Consider the following 20,359-nt stretch of genomic DNA (forward strand, 5'->3'; position numbering starts at 1 on the left):
TAACTTCACTGCCTGTGAGCATCAATTTGCGTCTTTGTAGCAATTGGTTGGCAATTGGTTGTCAGCTGGCAGGTTGTGGTGGTAAAGAAGGTATACTTGACATACTCACCTTCACTGGTTGAGACACTGAGTGAAAAGAAGTAGGCATGACTCATCACAGTTACACAGCAGATCGGTTAGGCCACTTTTGGATCATTGTATGCAGTTCTATTGGGCCCATTACAGGAAGATTATGAAGGCTCTAGAGAGGGTTCATAAGAAGTTTACAAGGATGCTGCCTGGGTTAGAGAGTATTAACTAAATAGCATTTGGGTTGTCTTCTCAGGTGCATCAAAGGTTGAAGGGAAACCTGAAAGAAGTTTATCAAGTTATGAGAGGCATAGGTAGGGGAGACAACCGGAATCCTTTTCCCAGCATAGAATTGTTGAGTACTTGGGGGTATAGGATTAAGGTGAGAGAGGGGGAGGTTTTATGGGGATGTGCCGGGTAGGTTCTTTACACAGACGGTGGCTGGTGGCTCGAATTCACTGCCTGAGGTGATAGCGGAAGCAGATATGACAGTGGTATTCAGGAGGATTTTAGCATGAGGAGGATAGCACATGAATATGAAAAGAATGGAGGGACATGGAACATGTACAGAAGGAGGGATTGCTTTAATTGGCATCATGCTAAGCACAGACATAGTAGAGTAAAGAACTTGTTCCTGTTCTGTTCTGTGCCTGGTTTAAACTGAATAGCTACATGGCATGGCACCAGCTACATTCTTAAACTAACATTCATCATGGCAGCTAACAGATGCATACCATGACCCTTCTTCACCCATACCTCTTTATATTTACTTGCACATATCTAAGAGCCAGTGTACAGAACATACTATGAATCCAGTAACTGAGAATATCCCCTCTGCTTGAGAGAGACATGGTAATAACTTCTTATCTTCTCAGGGATTCTTACAGAGCTGGTGAATTTTCTGAAGGCAGAAGAAATCTCACTTTATGGCATCCACCCTATTACTTGCAGGGGAAGGAGTTCGGGGTGGGTATTTCTCAGTCTGGGAGTTCATATTTTATTGGCTCGGTTAGAACGGGCTGTTCTAGAAAACTGGTGCACTCTGTAGGATAGGATGCACCAGTCTCTGCTTTAGATCCCACATCATGTTTAGGGATGATATCACATTTTACAGAAGCAAGTGGCTAATGTTCATTTGTACATGTGAAACACCTGTGTAGCACGTGTCTTATCATGTGGGCTGCACTCTTTGAGAAAATCAAGTTATACTAGGTGCTAGTAGGCCATCAGAAGATTCTAGGTATCAGAAGGAGGCAGTGAATAGAAATCACACACTTCTGGAAATCAGGTTTGTTTATAAGAAAAAAGAACAACATGTACAAAATATTTACATGAACAATAACAATTCAAAATTCTAACAGTCTGTTTAGGTTCCAAATCTTAGATATCAACAAAAGCCAAATTCCTGTTTAGTTAGAATCAGTAATATTCATTCGACTAACTTTTGTTACTCTAATTTCTCCAACTAATTAGATCTAGTGTTATTCCTTATTTAAAAGTTTACAGACTAAACTTTCCTTTTTACTTATCCCTAGTTAGTTAGAAAAAACCAAATATATTTCCTATTCTTAAGTATTATAGTTAACTTCAATTTCAGTTCCAGGCAGTATACCTACAAGTTTAAATTTAAAAATTATATACTGTATACAGTTTAACTCCTTTCGTGACAATTCTCCACTATCACAACTTTAAACAAAGAAAGTCTCTTTGAGTAACTTATCCAAATCTTCGCAAGAATGATCAGTTCTTGCAGAAAATCAAATTTGGATTCTTCGTATGAAAATAAACTTATACATTCAACTGTATCGAATCCTCTGTGTCTACACATTTCATTCCCGCGCTGGTTCTTCAACTTGGGTGGCTCATCATCTTGTTTCTTGATTCATTGGATGAAATAGTTTATCATTCATTGAAAGTTAGTTCACAAACTTGTGTGAAAACTTGAGCAAATCCCTTGATATGATTTTACAGAACTAATTCCCGACTACACAGTCGGGATTTTGGACTCTCATCTCGCTGATATTGTCTTGTTATAGTTGCTTCGTGTTATAGCTGCAGCTTCAATAAATCTATTGTCGCTATTGTCTCTCCTCCAGGGGTTTCACCCCAAGGTTTTCAAGTTAGTAGGGTAAAAATACTCACTACTAATTCCAACCTTAACAGTTTATGTCTTCAGCTTCTAATTGTTGCTGTGTTTCTCTCTTTGTCCATTTGTGTCCAGCCCACCCCACCCTTGCATAGCATTTTTTTCAAATTCTCCATTCTTAAAAATCAGTAACCCTCATTTTCATCCCTCTGTACGTGGAGCTTTCTAACATTACATCTTTGGGTTTAATTAACCCGGGTTACATATGTATTCAAGTAGTCCAGTGGCCTAGAGTCCAAAGAACAGATCAGCTTTAAAAAATGACTCATAACATAGTGGATACAACTCTTGAATAGTCCCATTGAATATAGTGTTGTTGAAGAGGGAGAGACGAGACACATATGAAAGAGGGAGAAGAAGAGGAGTATAATTACCTCCAAACTCTCCCTTTTTTATTCATATTGCTTCCTCCATACCCATCTCTCAGTCTAAGTTCAAGCAAGAGAAAATCTACAGATGCTGGAAATCCAAGCAGTAGTCCTGCCAAAGGGTTTCGGCCCGCTACATCAATGATACTCTTTTCCATAGATGCTGCTTGGCCTGCTGAGTTTCTCCAGCATTTTGTGTGTGTCTCCATCTAAGCTATTAGGCTGCAGATGAGAAGTGAAATTTAGGAGGCAATTATATTGAGAATTCCTATATTTTTGCTTACATTTTAGAAGGTGGCACAATGTGAAAAATGCGACCAAAAGCACCGTCCTTCAGACAGTTCACAAAACTGCTTCTTTTACTTCTTCTTCTTTCCAAAATGATTCTGCTACTGAGCTTGGAACCTATGGTTTACATTTACATTTTGATGGTGTGTTTTTGGGCTGATTGAGCAATCTGGCACTTTGGTGTCTCCGAGAAAGTTCGGTGAGGTTTTAAGCAGAGTGTCCGGCCTGGAGGCCAAAAAGGCTGGAGAAGGCTGGAGAAGGGTCTCACCGATCTCACTGATGAAAGCATCGAGAAAGATTGAAATCAATGAGGATGAGAGCAGAAGGCGAGTGGGTGTTCAGACTGAGTTTGACTGGTCTCCCTCTTACTCTCGCTGCTGCCGAAGGAAGGGGCCTGAGTGTGATCAGTTTCTCTCTCACTCACGCTCACTTCTCCAGGAGGAAGGTGCCTACGTTTGACTGGTCTCTCTCTCCTTCTTGTTCAGTGCTGCTCTAGGATGGTTCCAGAGTCTTGGGGCTTGGGCAATGTTTAACTGATGCAGTTTGTTCTGGTTTCTGGTTACTCCTTCTTTTATTGCTATTTTGTGCAATTTCAATCAGGGCCAACTGGCTCTGTGGCCTCCAGTCAATGACTGACACAGCACTAAGTTGAACTGAATTGAACTAAGCTAAACATCCCTAGACTGTCTCAATGGTCCTGTGTTTTTTGTTCCTTTTTGCTGTTTGTATAATTTGTTCTTTTTTGCGCGTTTGTGTTTGAAGTTTTCTTTGAACAGATCCATGATGTTTCTTTGTTTCGTGGCTGACTGAGGGAAGGCGAATTTCAGGATTGTATACTGCATACATACTTTGATAATAAATGTACCTTGAATCTTTGAATCTTTGGTCTTGCATGATCTTCAGTGAAGGGCAGTGCAGTGCACAGCTGTTGTAAAGCCACTTGGACCATATCTCTTGCATGTTTAATACTCTTAACTCTACGGAGTTAATATACACTGAGATGAAATTATTGTGAAAACTACATTATTAACCAATCCAGGTCTTCAAGAGTCTTAACTAAAACCAGATCCTTCCATAAACTCTTTTAATTTAATTGCCTCATGGAAAATTCTCAACTGGCAATGAGTTTAGAAGTTGCCCACAGATATAATGCCATACGATCTTTCTCCTTCTCAGCAATATTAAAAGAACAGGAATGGCGTTATCTTAAGCCTGTCTGCTGTTTGTATAACATTCACCGTAAAGAATACCACTGAGGAGGAATGCCTTCTAACCATTACATGATTTGGTTGTAGAGGCCACCAGTATCACATAAAGAGGGAAGGAATTAAGACTAATATGAGGAAAAATATTCTCAAGCAGCATATGGTTGAAATATGGAATTTAAGGCTTGTGGGTGTGAGAGATGTGGCCTTCAACAGGGAGTTGAATAAATAAACCGTGAAGTAAACTATTAAGGCTACAAAGAAAGGTTTGCCATGGAGGGTGCAATTAGTGGATTGGCTTGATAGAGAGCTGGTATATGCATGATAGCAGAATGTTTCCTCTTCTGTGCGGCAACTATTCTATAGCTCTGTGCTTACAGATAACTTAACAGAATGCAGTACAGTTCAACAAGATAGGTAATGTTCACAACAGCAGCCATCTGTAAAGGTTGCAATACACACAACATGCTGGAGGAACTCAGCAGGGCAGGCAGCATCTTTGGAAATGTTGGACTGTCAACATTTCAGGTCGAGACCATCAGTAATGGAGGACAATGATGAGAAATTAGAGGAAGAAGGTGGGGGAGGGGAGGAATAAGTACATGATGGTAGGTGATAGGTGAAACCGGGAGGGGTGAGGGGTGAAGTAAAGAGCTGGGAAGGGTACAAGGTGGAGGGTGACAGATAAAACCGGGGAGAAAGGTTTACTCTTTTCCATAGATGCTGCCTGGCCTGCTGAGTTCCCTCAGCATTTTGTGTGTGTTGCTTGGATATTCAGGATCAGCAGATTTTCTCGTCTAAAGTCTGCAAGTCTGACTAGTTTAATTTTATTCCATTAGGTACACATGGCATCTAGAACGGAATGTTTTTCATGTGGCCTGTATCATCCTTTCAAGTCGATACATTATTGTTCCTGTAAACACTTTATAGTTTTGATTTAGGACACAGTACATAAAAGAATCTATTTTAGACTCAGTCATTATGTATGCAGCAGAAATGCTTGAATTAGATTCAAACTGGATTCTACATTGTAGCTAAGTGGAAGATATTCATTCTTCTTTCTGATTATTATATAATATCATTCAGTCTTTTGCGCTTTAATCCTTTCCAAGATTCTGTAGGCAGGCTGCATCTCCAGTAACTGCACTGAGAATAAATCATTCAATAAGTAGATCTGATTATACTCCAATCATCACTGAAAAAAACAATTAAGGTGTTTATTATATTTCTTGTGCATTATCTTCTAACTTGTGAACAATAATCATCCTCTACCTCTCAAACCAATGGATCATCTTTCATTCAGAGCCATAAATATTGAAATCCTTCAAACCCAAAAAGAAATATACTTACTTAAGGCACAAAAATATATCATCTGCAGAAGTGAATTAGATTTAGCAGTGTATGATTCCCTGAAGCTTCTCCAGAGCTCTTCATGCATATATTGCCCCAACTCCAAGATGAATTTCATTACTTGGAGTCCAAAGATAAACTTGTATTGTATCCTAGCCCTTTAGCAACATATTATGAAAACTGGAACAATATAGAGAAGATTAGCATGGCTCCCGTGCACAGATAACCTACAAATCTGTGAAAAAGTATGTATCATGAAAACATCACCATTAACATGCACTGAGTTTGCAAATGTTTGAAGGTTCTCCTACTGGTTGGTTACAGGCATAACTGAATCAGTCAAGAACCTTGTTTGCTAAATTGTTTGCAAGTTGCAAATAGGGCTAATTGTGGTTTTATTTCAGAGCAGAATTTTTCTTCAAGTTGCACAACTGAATAGGAGGTAATGACTGAATCCATGTACATCAAGTGTACATCAGTCCCTTTGACTTACAGTGGTTCCCACACGGATAATAACATCAACATTACTATATACATAGCTTTCTGGTCAATCATTCTGAGATGCATTGACAATGAACACAATAATTGGAATAAAACTAAGGTCTGAATGGGACAGAGTATGGAAGTGAGATTGGATAGTGCTGGAAAATGCGGGTTGGGATCAAGGCATTTCTTAACTAGTAATTGTTTGATGTACAGAATGATAGAGTTGGAAGGGCACAGAGGATGATAATTGATACTTCAGGCCTTGGCAGGTTTGGTAAGATTTCATAACTCACATTATCTTACAGAATAGAAGAAGGAAATTTAGCCTACTAAGCCCGTGCCAGCTCTCAGGTCAATCTCGTCAATTCCATTTGTTTACTTCTTGAACCCATTCTCTCACGTGCCCATCAAATCTTCCCTCTTACTAACCTGGCTGTAGTTCAAGTCACCAATTAGCCAGTAAACCTACACACCTTTGATATGTGGGAGGAACTCTGTGGTGGGAAAATAAAAACAATGTTCATGTTCTCCCACAGACAGCTGCAGAGGTCAGGATTAAACCTGGGTCATGAACGCTACAGGCTGCACCAGATAAGTTTAATTAATACTATTTCCTGCTCTTTGCCCATCATCCTGCACACTTTCTCCTTTATGAACATATCCAATTCCTTTCTGAAATCCATTTTGAATTAGCGCAACTATTCTCGCAGAGGGTTCCAAGTTCAAAAGTTCAAAATAAATTTATTAACAAAGTACATATATGTCACCACATAGTATGAGATTCATTTTCTTGCAAGCATTCACTGTAGAACAAAGAGATACGATAGAATTAATGAAAAGCTACATAAAAAAAGAAATGAACATACAATGTGCATAAGAAGGCAAACTGTGCAAATACAAAAAAGCAAATAATAATAAATAAATGAATAAATGAATAAATAAATACATAAACAATACTGAGAACATGAGTTGTAGAATCAATAAATAATACCGAGAACACAAGAACATGGATTCCTCCCCAGAACTATTCTCAAGTGATAGCTTGCCCTCTTGTGCTCTTGGCTAAATTGCAGCCTGCTTTGGCACTTCTTGACATGCAATACTTGTTAGTGGGACAATTGGCTTATCATTTATACATGGAGCCCACTGTGGTGTGTGAAGCCAAATGACATTCACTGAAGTTATCCCTTCGTCTCTCAAAGGCCTGTTGCTTGCTGCCTGCATCCATTGGTGGAAGCCATTCCAGAGGCTTTCATTGAATAGCAAATCATACATAATCTTGGTGATTCTGTATTATAATGTATCACCTATATTTAATTTACACATTTTTTCTTCCAAATGCTACTTGTTGCTTACTTGCTACTGTTCATCAGTGATGCTGCTGCAAGTTTCTTGTTGACCCTGTGCATACATGCAGTTGTGTATATGATAATCAACTCAACATTGAGTTTGTCCTTGGCTTTGGATGCCTTCCCGTAGAAAGTGAAGAAATGCAGAAACATTTACTTCAACAGTTGTAGGAAGGCCTTCAAGCCAATAATGAGTAATTGATGGTCAGTACAGACTCGGGTCAAAGGGCCCATTTCCGGCCTTATCTCCCTATGACCCTTTGACTCTGTGGCAATAGACAACTATCAACTCCCCAATGCAGACACCCTGCATACCGAAGTTGCCAGCACCATATAGAAATTACACTGAGGTAGCTGCATAGAGGTCCATAGACAAGATACCAGAGGCACAGAGGACCATGCAGTAGTTCAAACTGTAGCAAATGAAATGTCATTCACCACATCCTGGAGGGACAGGATCTCTGAAAACATTTCAGGTGAGCACATGTCTAGCTCTCTCTATAGGCACATTTGCAGAGCAGCTACCAGGCAACACATCTTTTCTCCCTAATTCTACAGTGGGGTCAATGTGCTGCGGAGCCATTCAGTCACAGAGGAATACTGCTGGGAAACAAACCCATCGCTGCACCATGCCATCAAGCACCCATTTACACTAAACCTGCAATGACCCCATTAAATTCTCTTCTCATTCCCTTCAGTTCCTCCGTGTTCTGTCACTCATCCAATAACTAGCAGTAATTAACAGTGGTCAATTTGCTGATTAACCTGCACATCTTTTAGATGTGGGAGGAAACTGGAGTACCTGGGAGAAACCCGACCGGTCAGGGAGAGAATAGGTCTCTGGCACTGTGAGGCAGTAGCTCTATTGGCTGCACACTGTCCCTTCCTTTGATCTGAGTGCTCTTCCCCTCACCTCTTCTCTCATATGTTGGAGGCCAAAGCATCTCTTCCTGGTTCAATGGTATACAACTGAGAAAAGAAACTGGGAGAAAACACTTTTGGAAAATAATTCCTTAAGTTATTTTGAAACGTATTCACAAAGATGTGAGCCAGTTGTAAGTCAAGTATTAAAAAACATATGTATCTGCATATGTATCACCTAGTTCTGGTGAATGATAAGAACTGAAACTCACAGACCAGCTGGAGAACTAAACCTTGATAACTAGACTTAGGTTTGAAATTCCATCAAAAGCGTGAAGTGAGCATGAAGTTTCTCAGAAAGGAAAAAGGAGACAACGTACAAATCTGTCAGGAAGTTGACTGAAGTTTTTGGAAAGAGAGAATCTTATAAAAACAGGAAGCTGTAGTTCCGATTCAAAGTGAAATGCTCAGCTTGTATTTTATTCAGTGACTGCCTACCTTCCATGAGATGTTAGTTGAGCTGTTTAGTTCATGTACTCATGTGATTTCTGTCTTTAAAGACAGAATTGTACAGAGTATTAAATTGTTGTGTTGCGGGATGGAGATATGTCTCTACAAAGGAGGTGTAAGGCATTCCTTCTCTCCACTAGCCTGCAGATCACCCTTGGACAAGAGATAGCCATAGGAACAGGAGGGGGATGGTTGTATGAGCAGCTGGCGCATATCACATCCTGGTTATGCGACCACTGACGCCAGGCAGACAATCTCTGAAGGGTATGGATAATCGCTGGAGTCACCCATCTTGTAAAGACACTGCTCAGAAGAAGGCAAAGGCATTTCTGTAGAAAAATTTGCCAAGAACAATGATGGTCAAAGATTATGATTGCCCTTGTCATATGATATGGCACATAATGATGGTGGTGATGATTAAATTGTGGAAAAATCAGGTATCTTTCATTTCATTAGAATCATATTAAGCAGAGGGAAATCCGCAATATTCTTCACACAGTTTGTGAGATTTGATAAATGAAAAGATGTTATTAGCTAATTTATACAGTGGAAGATCTTAATTCAGTGGAAGCAATTAACTATGTCTCGCTTAGCTTGATGAAGCTGAGATTTCCCTTAATCATCTCGATATTTTCATGACAACAGGAAAATTCTCATTTTACTTCCAACCATCTATCAATTTAATGTAGACTTACATTAATTAATGCAATTTTCTATGACAAAGAATACTAATTTTAATTAACAGAGCTGTTTCTTTTCCAAATAATCTTCAAATGTTTGCTTTCTAACTCTTAATCCATCTTTATTTCCCCTGAAACTTCTTCCAAATACTCCCAAGTTGCCATTAAAAATATCTTTGCTTGTCTGTACCTGAAATTGGAATCAGCAAAAGTGAGGTTAGATTTAGATCAACATACCTCATTGTTCGCTATTCAACTGGTCTGTCGTGATCTAAGATCACACCTGGTATTGGCACAACACTTGCAACACGAGTTACGTTGAACACCAAAAGTGACAGTTCACTCTCCCATTCAGAACTAGAGCAGTAACTGATGCTGACACAGTAGCTCAGCTAGTGGAACCACCGCAATCCAACACCAGGATTGCAGGTTCAATCCTGACCTGGGGTATTGTCTGTGTGGATTTTTTATGTTCTCCCTGGCACCAGGGTGGTTTCACCCAGGCGCTCTGCATTCTTGCTACACCCCGGAACATGCAGATTGGTAACTAATCTGGTTGCTGTAAATTGCCCTTAATGTGTAATTGAGCTGTAGAATATGGGACATTAATAAGAAGGAGAGTGGGGTTGATAAAGCAGGTTAAGTGTAAGAGGGTAATGTGCGGTCAATTCATTGGATTGAAGGGTTTACTTTGTCACGTGACCAGCAACAGTGAATATAGAATTGAGTCAAGTTTTATCAACAAACATAAACATTTATTAAATTCTGCTCAGCAATTGCAAAAAGTATTCAAACGACTAACTTAACCAGAAGTTAACTGCTATATGGCAACTCTGGAACAGTCCTTAAAGTGGTAAATTCAAACACAGTTCTTAAAGTGATAAATTTAAACACAGTCTTAAAACGGTAAACTCGAATGTCCAAGTGATTTACGCAGTCAATAAGGAGAGATTTCTCTGGAAACGGATTTCTTTGAAGACGTGATGATACTGTTGATTCACCAAAGGATTCATGACGAAAGAACTAAAATAGCTTAAAGGAACTGACCTTCTCCTGGTGAATGATCACTGCAAAAACCTTCCTGATCTTACAGGGGCTACCTCAGATGCAGGTCATTATTTCTGAATGAAGATTCAATCAGGTCGAACCTTTATGAAACCGCCAAATGAGACCAACTTTACTCAATCCTCCGGGTTCCTGTACTTTAGTAAGGTCTTCACTTTTCAATACTAGATTGTAAAGGTAAATTAAAGATATCCCAAACAAAACTGGCAGCGAATGGTGAAAACGCCGGCACAACGATTTTATCTTACAATAGAAAGTAAAACTCCACTTTAAAACAAAACTGCGTCATAAGAAGAATACGCAACATAACAGAGTAACTGATGAATTAAACAATGAATCAACCGCGTAACAACAGGGGTTTCCCGTTATATATCTGTTGAGAACATGTCATTACGTGACCTCACACTGGTGGGAAAATTACATCACCCCACCGTCACAAGGCCATTACATCATGCTCACAAGATACCCATGAGGTATGTAACAACTTCCATGATACAACTTCCAGTAAAAGACTCTGCAGGATTTAGTAGGAAAGACGTGAGTAGCTCCACTTTCTGTTAGCACCATCTAAGCATGGGCAGTGACAATGTGGTCTGGTGGACTGATATGCAACGAGAAGGGCTTTGGCAGACCTGAAGTGATGAGATCGCAAATGCTGTTGCACTGTACTGAGCCCTTGCTCTTGCTTCATTTCTAAGGCTCTGCTCTCATAGAGAATGTGAGCTGAGTTTTGGCCAAGATAACATCTCACCAGGCTGCTGGATCAGCTTGAAATAGCTCTAAATACAGGCCAGTTCCCAGGATGCAACAGGATTCCATTCCTGAGAACTGCTTGTAGCCCAAGTTGATTCTAAATTGGAAACTAACACAAATGGTGTGTGGGAGAGGATTGCAGAAACAGCTGTGGCAAGAGGGAGAGCAGTTGTGGGATGAGGGCCTGGTAGCCCACCTCACTAACTCAGTGAGCGAGCAGGTGAACCTGCTCAGTGCTCACAGCTCTGCTTAGCTTGACTCAGCCCGTCCCTACCCCCTCCCCATGATTGTTTTAGCTTAAGGGGTAGGAGCAAAGGTGATTTGCGCAGTGGTGAGAGAAGGCATGCAGAAAAGCCCCATTCCCACCAAGAAGAAGGTTCCTGCAGCCCAGCAAGAGCCAGCAAATCAAACCCCATCAATTTCATTGGTCTTAGAAATGCTCCTCATGTACGTGGGTGTCTGTAAGTCAGGCTTGACCTGACATAATTGTTCAACCTAAGTTGGATATATTTAAGATGTAGAAAGATAACATTTGAAAACTTGACGAATTGAGGGTTGAGGGGAACTGCTGCAGAAATGGAGCAGAGGTTGGCCTAGATCAGATATGATCATAATGAATGATAAGGGAAAAGAGAGAGGCTTATTCCTGCTGCGATCTTCCTCAGTGTGTTCACTGAATCTCTTTAAAAATTAAGGAGCAATGGCTTAAATTAAAATCCTGAAACTGCTGGAACTCGGAATGCAAAGTCTGTGCACGTCTGCAGATCCCAGGTCATTTTTAATTATGCTGAGCCACTTGTTGGGTTAGAGAAACCAAGGTTAATCTGCATATTAAGTCATCTCTTGCTTTAATGGAGATGAAGCTGCTGTGTGCAGGGCAACGCTTTCTTATGTTCACGTCCAACTTGGATGAAACGAGTCGAGTAAGAAATTGGGATCAGTCAACCCTGGAATCATTACAAGGAAAAGCACAATGAGCATTTTCCGGACGGAAGTGGGGAGGGTGCTAGCTGTCGTCATTAATCCCAAAACATAAAAAAGTAAATTAAAACAGTGCAAATCCGGGCCATATTAAAATCATATTTTTATGTGGTCACAGAGCATAGTGCCAGGGTCCAGAGATAAATTATGACATCTCAGTTCCGCTTTTGCCTGAGGATTGAACAAATCAATAAGGGAGCAGCATTGACCCTGGGACTTTCTGCTCTTTGAAGCTTAAAACTATGTTAATTGGTGATTTTACCCACAATTTTAATGCAGAGAATTTCACTGGTACATTTCTATTCTCTCAACAGTACAACTGTCATAGTCCTTCATGAAAGAGTTGATCAAAATCTTCTTTAATAACTATTTGGTTACTCACTCATTTGGCATAGGGCCCATTCCCAAAGTCTATTGCTCCCGAGGGGGAACAAAAACCTGTTGGCCACATGGCAGACAAGAAACTATGGGTTAGTACATGTTGTCTGATTTACATTCACAACCAGCTAAATATGGTACTGTGCTTATAAGCAGCTTATTGGTAAATATTGAAGTTATTTTCATACTCCTAATATTAAGATTGATCAAACCCAAAAAAATGCAATGAAATCTCTGTATTAACGGATAAATTGACTTAATAATTGATTGATTCAAACAATTAATGAACTGACTGGCACAACAAACTTAATAACTGACAACCTGAATAATTTTATTCTGCAGACTTGATTAAATTAATACATAATGACAGTTCTGTGAATAATTAAATCCCAAATGGAATAAGTGAATAAACTAACAATTATTTTAATGAATAATGTAATTTCTGGCTGGAACAATTACTCATTTTTTGATTTTTTCTCCCTGGGAAATAAATAAATTTCTAATTTTTATAGTGGAATAAGCATTCTACTCATTATCCACTTAAATTGCGAAACAGAATTGGACAGCAAAGATCACAGAATTAAGGATGTTTATAGCAAAGGAAATCACTCAGCCTTTGAGGTCGATATTAGTTCTGTATGGTACTGTCCAGCCTGTCGTTATGCCCCATCCCCTCTTGATAGTCTAGGTTCCTTTCCATCAGATACATATCCAGCAACTTTCTGAATGCAGCAACTAAATCCCCTCACACTCTTACTTCTGACATTACGTTCCACATCAAGGAAGATCTAGCCTGATAGGTCAGTAACCTAGAACTCAGAAGAGTGATTTCCAGAAGTACATACAGTATATACAATAACAACTGTTCCCTTCATTGACTCTCTCTACTACTACATCATAAATTTCATCAAGATATTGCAATGCAATTTGCTTTCATTAACTGCACTCTAGCTTTCTCTAATCAATCTACATTTGTTCTGTTGGCTACTATTTCAGTCCCCGATCATTATTTCTAAACCTCTGCCCTCTGCTGAGTCTAAGGTGACTGGTTTGCAATAACTGACTCTATCCTTATGGCCTGTTATGAGCAAGAATATTTGGAATTTATGCAATTCTCCAAACCTCTGCCGCTCGCCCACTATCCCATTATCGGCAGGTATCTGGAAAGTTATCATCAACAATTTCAACCCTCATTTACCTCAGCAACATAGTTTGCATTGCATCTGGATCTGGACCAGGAGATTTATAAACTTTCACCCATTTAGTAACTCAGCTGCATCTTCCTGTTCCTGTGCTAAAACTACATAGCTGCTTTGAGAAAGAGAGAGAGAGAGAGAGAGACAGAGAGAGAGAGAGAGAGAGAGAGAGAGAGATAGACAGACAGACAGACAGAGGGAGGGAGGGAGAGAGGGGGGGAGATAGGAGGAAAGAAGGGGAAAGAGGGGGAGAGAATAGAGAAGGGTGTGGGGCAAGGGGAAGAGGACTCAGAAATGATTTGGATCACATCATTCAATGTCTATTTAATTGTCTGTCCAAATGCTTCTTAAATGTAGTAATTGCATCTGACTCCACCTCTTTCTTGGTAGCATCGATCTGATAACAACCACTGTCTGTGTAAATACCAGCTTAAGATTCCCTCAGAAACTCTTATCTCTCACTCTATTCCTATGCTCTCATGATGGAAAAAGCTAGGAAAAGAAACATTTCAAACTCAAAGAGTCAGAAAACATACCTTTGAAGACAACAGTCTTCAGAGAAATGTATTATTGGTAGAATTTAAATGATATTTCACAGTTGGAGTTAATTATGACAAAAACATTTGCATATAGTGATACCAGTTTGTGACATCACATTGAATTATAGTAGAAACCATAGAAACCATAGAAACTACAGCACAGAAACAGGCCCTTTGGCCCTTCTTGGCTGTGCCTAATCCCACTGACCTGCACACGGACCATATCCCTCCATACGCCTCCCATCCATGTATCTGTCCAATTTATTCTTAAATGTTAAAAAAGAACCCACATTTACCACCTCATCTGGCAGCTCATTCCATACTCCCACCACTCTCTGTGTGAAGAAGCCCCCCTAATGTTCCCTTTAAACTTTTCCCCCCTCACCCTTAACCCATGTCCTCTGGTTTTTTCTCCCCTTGCCTCAGTGGAAGAAGCCTGCTTACATTCATTCTATCTATACCCATCATAATTTTATATACCTCTGTCAAATCTCCCCTCATTCTTCTACACTCCAGGGAATAAAGTCCTAACCTATTCAACCTTTCTCTGTAACTGAGTTTCTCAAGTCCCGGCAACATCCTTGTAAACCTTCTCTGCACCCTTTCAACCTTATTTATATCCTTCCTGTAACTTGGTGCCAAAACTGAACACAATACTCCAGGTTCGGCCTCACCAATGCCTTATACAACCTCATCATAACATTCCAGCTCTTATACTCAATACTTCGATTAATAAAGGCCACTGTACCAAAAGTTCTCTTTACGACCCTATCTACCTGTGATGACACTTTTAGGGAATTTTGTATCTGTATTCCCAGATCCCTCTGTTCCACTGCACTCCTCAGTGCCTTACCATTAACCCTGTATGTTCTACCTTGGTTTGTCCTTCCAACGTGCAATACCTCACACTTGTCAGTATTAAACTCCACCTGCCATTTTTCAACCCATTTTTCCAGCTGGTCCAAGTCCCTCTGCAGGCTCTGAAAACCTTCCTCACTGTCTACTACACCTCCAATCTTTGTATCATCAGCAAACTTGCTGATCCAATTTACCATATTATCATCCAGATCATTGATATAGATGACAAATAACAATGGACCCAGCACTGATCCCTGTGGCACACCACTAGTCACAGGCGTCCACTCAGAGAAGCAATTCTCTACCACCACTCTCTGGCTTCTTCCATCGAGCCAATGTCTAATCCAATTTACCACCTCTCCATGTATACCTAGCGACTGAATTTTCCTAACTAACCTCCCATGCGGGACCTTGTCAAAAGCCTTACTGAAGTCCATGTAGACAATATCCACTGCCTTCCCTTCATCCACTTTCCTGGTAACCTCCTCGAAAAATTCCAGCAGATTGGTCAAACATGACCTACCACGCACAAAGCCATGTTGACTCTCCCTAATAAGCCCCTGTCTATCCAAATGCTTGTAGATTCTGTCTCTTAGTACTCCCTCCAATAACTTAGCTACTACTGACGTTAAACTCACCGACTTATAATTTCCCGGATTACTTTTCGATCCTTTTTTAAACAACGGAACAACATGAGCCACTCTCCAATCCTCCGGCATTTCACCCGTAGACAGGGACATTTTAAATATTTCTGCCAGAGCCCCCGTAATTCCAACCCTAGTCTCCTTCAAGGTCCGACGGAACACTCCGTCAGGTCCCTGGGATTTATTTACTTTAATTTTCCTCAAGACAGCAAGCACCTCCTCCTTTTCAATCTGTACAGTTTCCATGGTCTCACTACTTGATTCCCTCAATTCCATAGATTTCATGCCAGCTTCCTTAGTAAATACAGATGCAAAAAACCTATTTAAGATCTCCCCCATTTCCTTTGGTTCCGCACATAGCCGACCACTCTGAACTTCAAGAGGACCAATTTTATCCCTTACAATCCTTTTGCTCTTAATATACTTGTAAAAGCTCTTTGGATTATCCTTCACTTTGACTGCCAAGGCAACCTCATGTCTTCTTTTAGCCCTCCTGATTTCTTTCTTAAGTATTTTCTTGCACTTCTTATACTCCTCAAGCACCTGATTTACCCCCTGTTTCCTATACATTTCATACAACTCCTTCTTCTTCTTTATCAGAGTTGCAATATCCCTTGAGAACCAAGGTTCCTTATTCCTATTCAATTTGCCTTTAATCCTGACAGGAACATACAAACTCTGCACTCTCAAAATTTCCCCTTTGAAGGCTTCCCACCTACCAATCACATCTTTGCCAAAGAACAACCTGTCCCAATCCACGCTTTTTAGATCCTTTCTCATTTCTTCAAATTTGGCCTTCTTCCAGTTCAGACCAAGGATTCTCAAGAGTCAGTGCGGATGATGATACAGGAAGAAATCACCAAGTGAAAGAGGAACATATTCAAGGACATTCTCAACGTCTTCTTGAAAACATAATCCACAGGAATATTTCATCTCCATTGGTACTATGACATACAAACTCTATATTAAGGGAGAACTCTAACTCTAAATGTGATAACTTCATTCAAATCCTACCAATACAATTTTGCCGCAGAAAATTCTTTCTTTCAAAGGTATTTTGCTTTTCTGCTTGAAATACTTCAATTTTTAGTTTTGCTTTCTGAGATTATTTAGTGATAAATTTATGCACTTGTGGCAGGATGAGTTTTCAAAGTCAGTTTCTTTTAACTCTGTAATGCGAATGCCGGGTCAAATAAGATTAAAGTATAAGGTTGGAAGCAACATTTTACTTCACAGTAAGCCATTTGCCTTGAGGTCAATTTAACCTTATGATTAGAATTTGAAATGCTAATTAGCCATTCAGGCAGAGAATAGTTTAATGACATTTTTTGGCCGCTGTAAGAAGGCTGCTCATGTTCAATGCATCATGATTCTCACTGTACAAAGGCTATTGCACGTGAGTCTTTAGCTCCCACGTAATTCAGAACTCCAGAACTGCCAAAGTGGTGTCTGATGGACAGCATTCCTCCCTCTTCTCTTTCTCACTCTCTATGAGAAATAGAGAAAATAGGAGCAGGAGTCAGTCATTTGACCCACCAAGCCTCCTCCACTAAACAGAATCAGAATTAGGTTTAATATCACTGGCATATGTTGTCAAATTTGGTGTTTTGTGGCAGCAGTATATTGCAATACTTAATAATAAAAAAACTATTCATTACAATATGAAGTATATATATAAGTTAAATTAAGTAAGTAATGCAAAAAGAGAGGAGATGAAACTGAGGTCGTGTTCATGGGTTCAATGTCCATTCAGAAAACTGATGCATAGGGAAAGAAGGTTTTCCTGATGTGTGTGCGTCTTCAGGCACATGTACCTCTTCCTTGATGGTAACAATGAGAAGAGAGGATGTCTTGGGTGATGGCGGTCCTTAATGATGGATGCCACCTTTTCGAGGCATCGCCTTTTCAATTTGTTCTTGATGCTGGAGAAGCTAGTATCCATGATGGAGCTGGCTGAGTTGGCAACTTCCTGCAGCTTTTTCTGATCCTGTTCAGTGGCTCCTGCATAGCAGAAGGTGATGCAACCACTTAAAGTGCTCTCCACGGTACATCTGTGGATATTTGAGAGCGTCTTCGGTGACATACAAAATCTCCCAAAGCTCCCAATGAATTATAGCTGATGTCATGTTTTCTTTGTAATTACATCAATATATTGGGCCCAGAATAGATTCTCAGAGATGTTGACACCAAGGAACTTGAAACTGTTCATGCTTTCCACTTCTGATCCCTCATTGAGGTTTGTGTTCCCTCGACTTCTCCTTCCTGAAGTCCACAAACAACTCCTTTAATTCCTTGGTCTTACTGATGTTGAGTGCAAGGTTGTTGCTACACCCCGCTCAACCAGCTGATCTATCTCGCTCCTGTACACCTCCTCATTACCATCTGAAATTCTGCCAACAATAGTTGTGTTGTTGGCAAATTTATAGATGGCATTTAAGCTATGCTGAGCCGCACAATCATGGTTGCAGAGATAACAGAGCAGTGGGCTAAGGACATATCCTTGAGGTGCATCAGTGTTGATTGTCAGTGAGGAGGAGATGTTATTTCTGATCTTGACAGACTGTGGTCTCACTTTATACTTTATACTTTATTGTCGCCAAACAATTGGTACTAGAACGTACAATCATCACAGCGATATTTGATTCTGCACTTCACACTCCCTAGATTACAAATATTAAATATTAAAAATAGTTAAAATTAGTAAATATTAAACATTTAAATTATAAATCATAAATAGAAAATAGAAAAATGGGAAGGGCCAAAAAACCAAGAGGCAGGTCTGGATATTTGGAGGGTACGGCCCAGATCTGGGTTAGGATCCGTTCAGCAGACTTATCACAGTTGGAAAGAAGCCGTTCCGAAATCTGGCCGTATGAGTCTTCAAGCTCCTGAAGCTTCTCCCGGAGCAAAGAGGGATGAAAAGTGTGTTGACTGGGTGGGTTGTGTCCTTGATTTTCCTGTCAGCACTGCTCCAACAGTGTGCGATGTAAAGTGAGTCCACAGTGAGGAAATTAAGGATCTAATTGCAGAGGGAGGTACAGAGGCTCAGGTTTTGGAGCTTGTCGATTAGAACTGAGGGTATGACTGTAGTCAATAAACAGCAGGCTAAGGTAGGCGTAAACACGAGGAATTCTGCAGATGCTGGAAATTCAAGCAACACACATCAAAGTTGCTGGTGAACGCAGCAGGCCAGGCAGCATTTCTAGGAAGAGGTACAGTCGATGTTTCGGGCCAAGACCCTTCGTCAGGACTAACTGAAGGAAGAGCTAGTAAGAAATTTGAAAGTGGGAGGGGGAGGGGGAGATCCAAAATGATAGGAGAAGACAGGAGGGGGAGGGATGGAGACAAGAGCTGGACAGGTGATTGGCATAAGGGATATGAGAGGATCATGGGACAGGAGGCCCAGGCAGAAGGAAAGGAGGGGGGGAACCCAGAGGATGGGCAAGGGGTATAGTCAGAGGGACAGAGGGAGAAAAAGGAGACAGAGAGAAAGAATGTGTGTATAAAAATAAATAACGGATGGGGTACGAGGTGGAGGTAGGGCATTAGCAGAAGTTAGAAAAGTCGATGTTCATGCCATCAGGTTGGAGGCTACCCAAATGGAATATAAGGTGTTGTTCCTCCAAACTGAGTGTGGCTTCATCTTTACAGTAGAGGAGGCCGTGGATAGACATGTCAGAATGGGAATGGGGCGTGGTATTAAAATGTGTGGCCACTGGGAGATCCTGCTTTCTCTGGCGGACAGAGCGTAGGTGTTCAGCAAAACAATCTCCCAGTCTGTGTCGGGTCTCGCCAATATATAAAAGGCCACATCGGGAGCACTGGACGCAGTATATCACACCAGCCGACTCACAGGTGAAGCGTCGCCTCACCTAGAAGGACTGTCTGGGGCCCTGAATGGTGATAAGGGCGGAAGTGTAAGGGCATGTGTAGCACTTGTTCTGTTTACAAGGATAAGTGCCAGGAGGGCGATCAGTAGGGAGAGATGGGGGGACGAATGGACAAGGGAGTCGCGTAGGGAGTGATCCCTGTGGAAAGTGGGGGGGGGAGGGAAAGATGTGCCTAGTGGTGGGATCCCGTTGGAGGTGGCGGAAGTTACGGAGAATAATATGTTGGACCCGGAGGCTGGTGGGGTGGTCGGTGAGGACCAGGGGAACCCTATTCCTAGTGGGGTGGTGGGAGGATGGAGTGAGAGCAAATGTGTGTGAAATGGGGGAGATGCGTTTGAGAGCAGAGTTGATGGTGGAGGAAGGGAAGTCCCTTTCTTTAAAAAAAGAGAACATCTCCCTTGTCCTGGAATGAAAAGCCTCATCGTGAGAGTAGATGCGGCGGAGACGGAGGAATTGTGAGAAGGGGATGGCATTTTTGCAAGAGACAGGGTGAGAAAAGGAATAGTCCAGATAGCTGTGAGAGTCAGTAGGCTTATAGTAGACATCAGTAGATAAGCTGTCTCCAGAGATAGAGACAGAAAGATCTAGAAAGGGGACCCACCTCCCCCTTGTACCCCATCCGTTATTTCTTTATATACACACGTTCTTTCTCTCACTCTCCTCTTTCTCCCTCTGTCCCTCTGACTATACCCCTTGCCCATCCTCTGGTCCCCCCGCCCCCGTCTTTTTTCCCGGACCTCCTG

The 20,359-nt window shown here is 40.9% G+C and overlaps 1 protein-coding gene and 1 non-coding gene across 2 annotated transcripts in view; both read left to right on the forward strand.

The window, feature by feature from the left end:
• astn1 (astrotactin 1) overlaps positions 1-20,359 on the forward strand; it is a 2,762,425-nt gene that overhangs the window by 191,495 nt on the left and 2,550,571 nt on the right. The gene's annotated exons all lie outside the window — the stretch shown is intronic.
• LOC140206483 (U6 spliceosomal RNA) lies at positions 5,573-5,683 on the forward strand. The gene has a single exon (XR_011888171.1). It is a non-coding gene; the product is annotated as a U6 spliceosomal RNA (small nuclear RNA).

Source organism: Mobula birostris, chromosome 12, assembly GCF_030028105.1.
Source record: "Mobula birostris isolate sMobBir1 chromosome 12, sMobBir1.hap1, whole genome shotgun sequence".
In the NCBI taxonomy this organism is placed as follows: Eukaryota; Metazoa; Chordata; class Chondrichthyes; order Myliobatiformes; family Myliobatidae; genus Mobula; species Mobula birostris.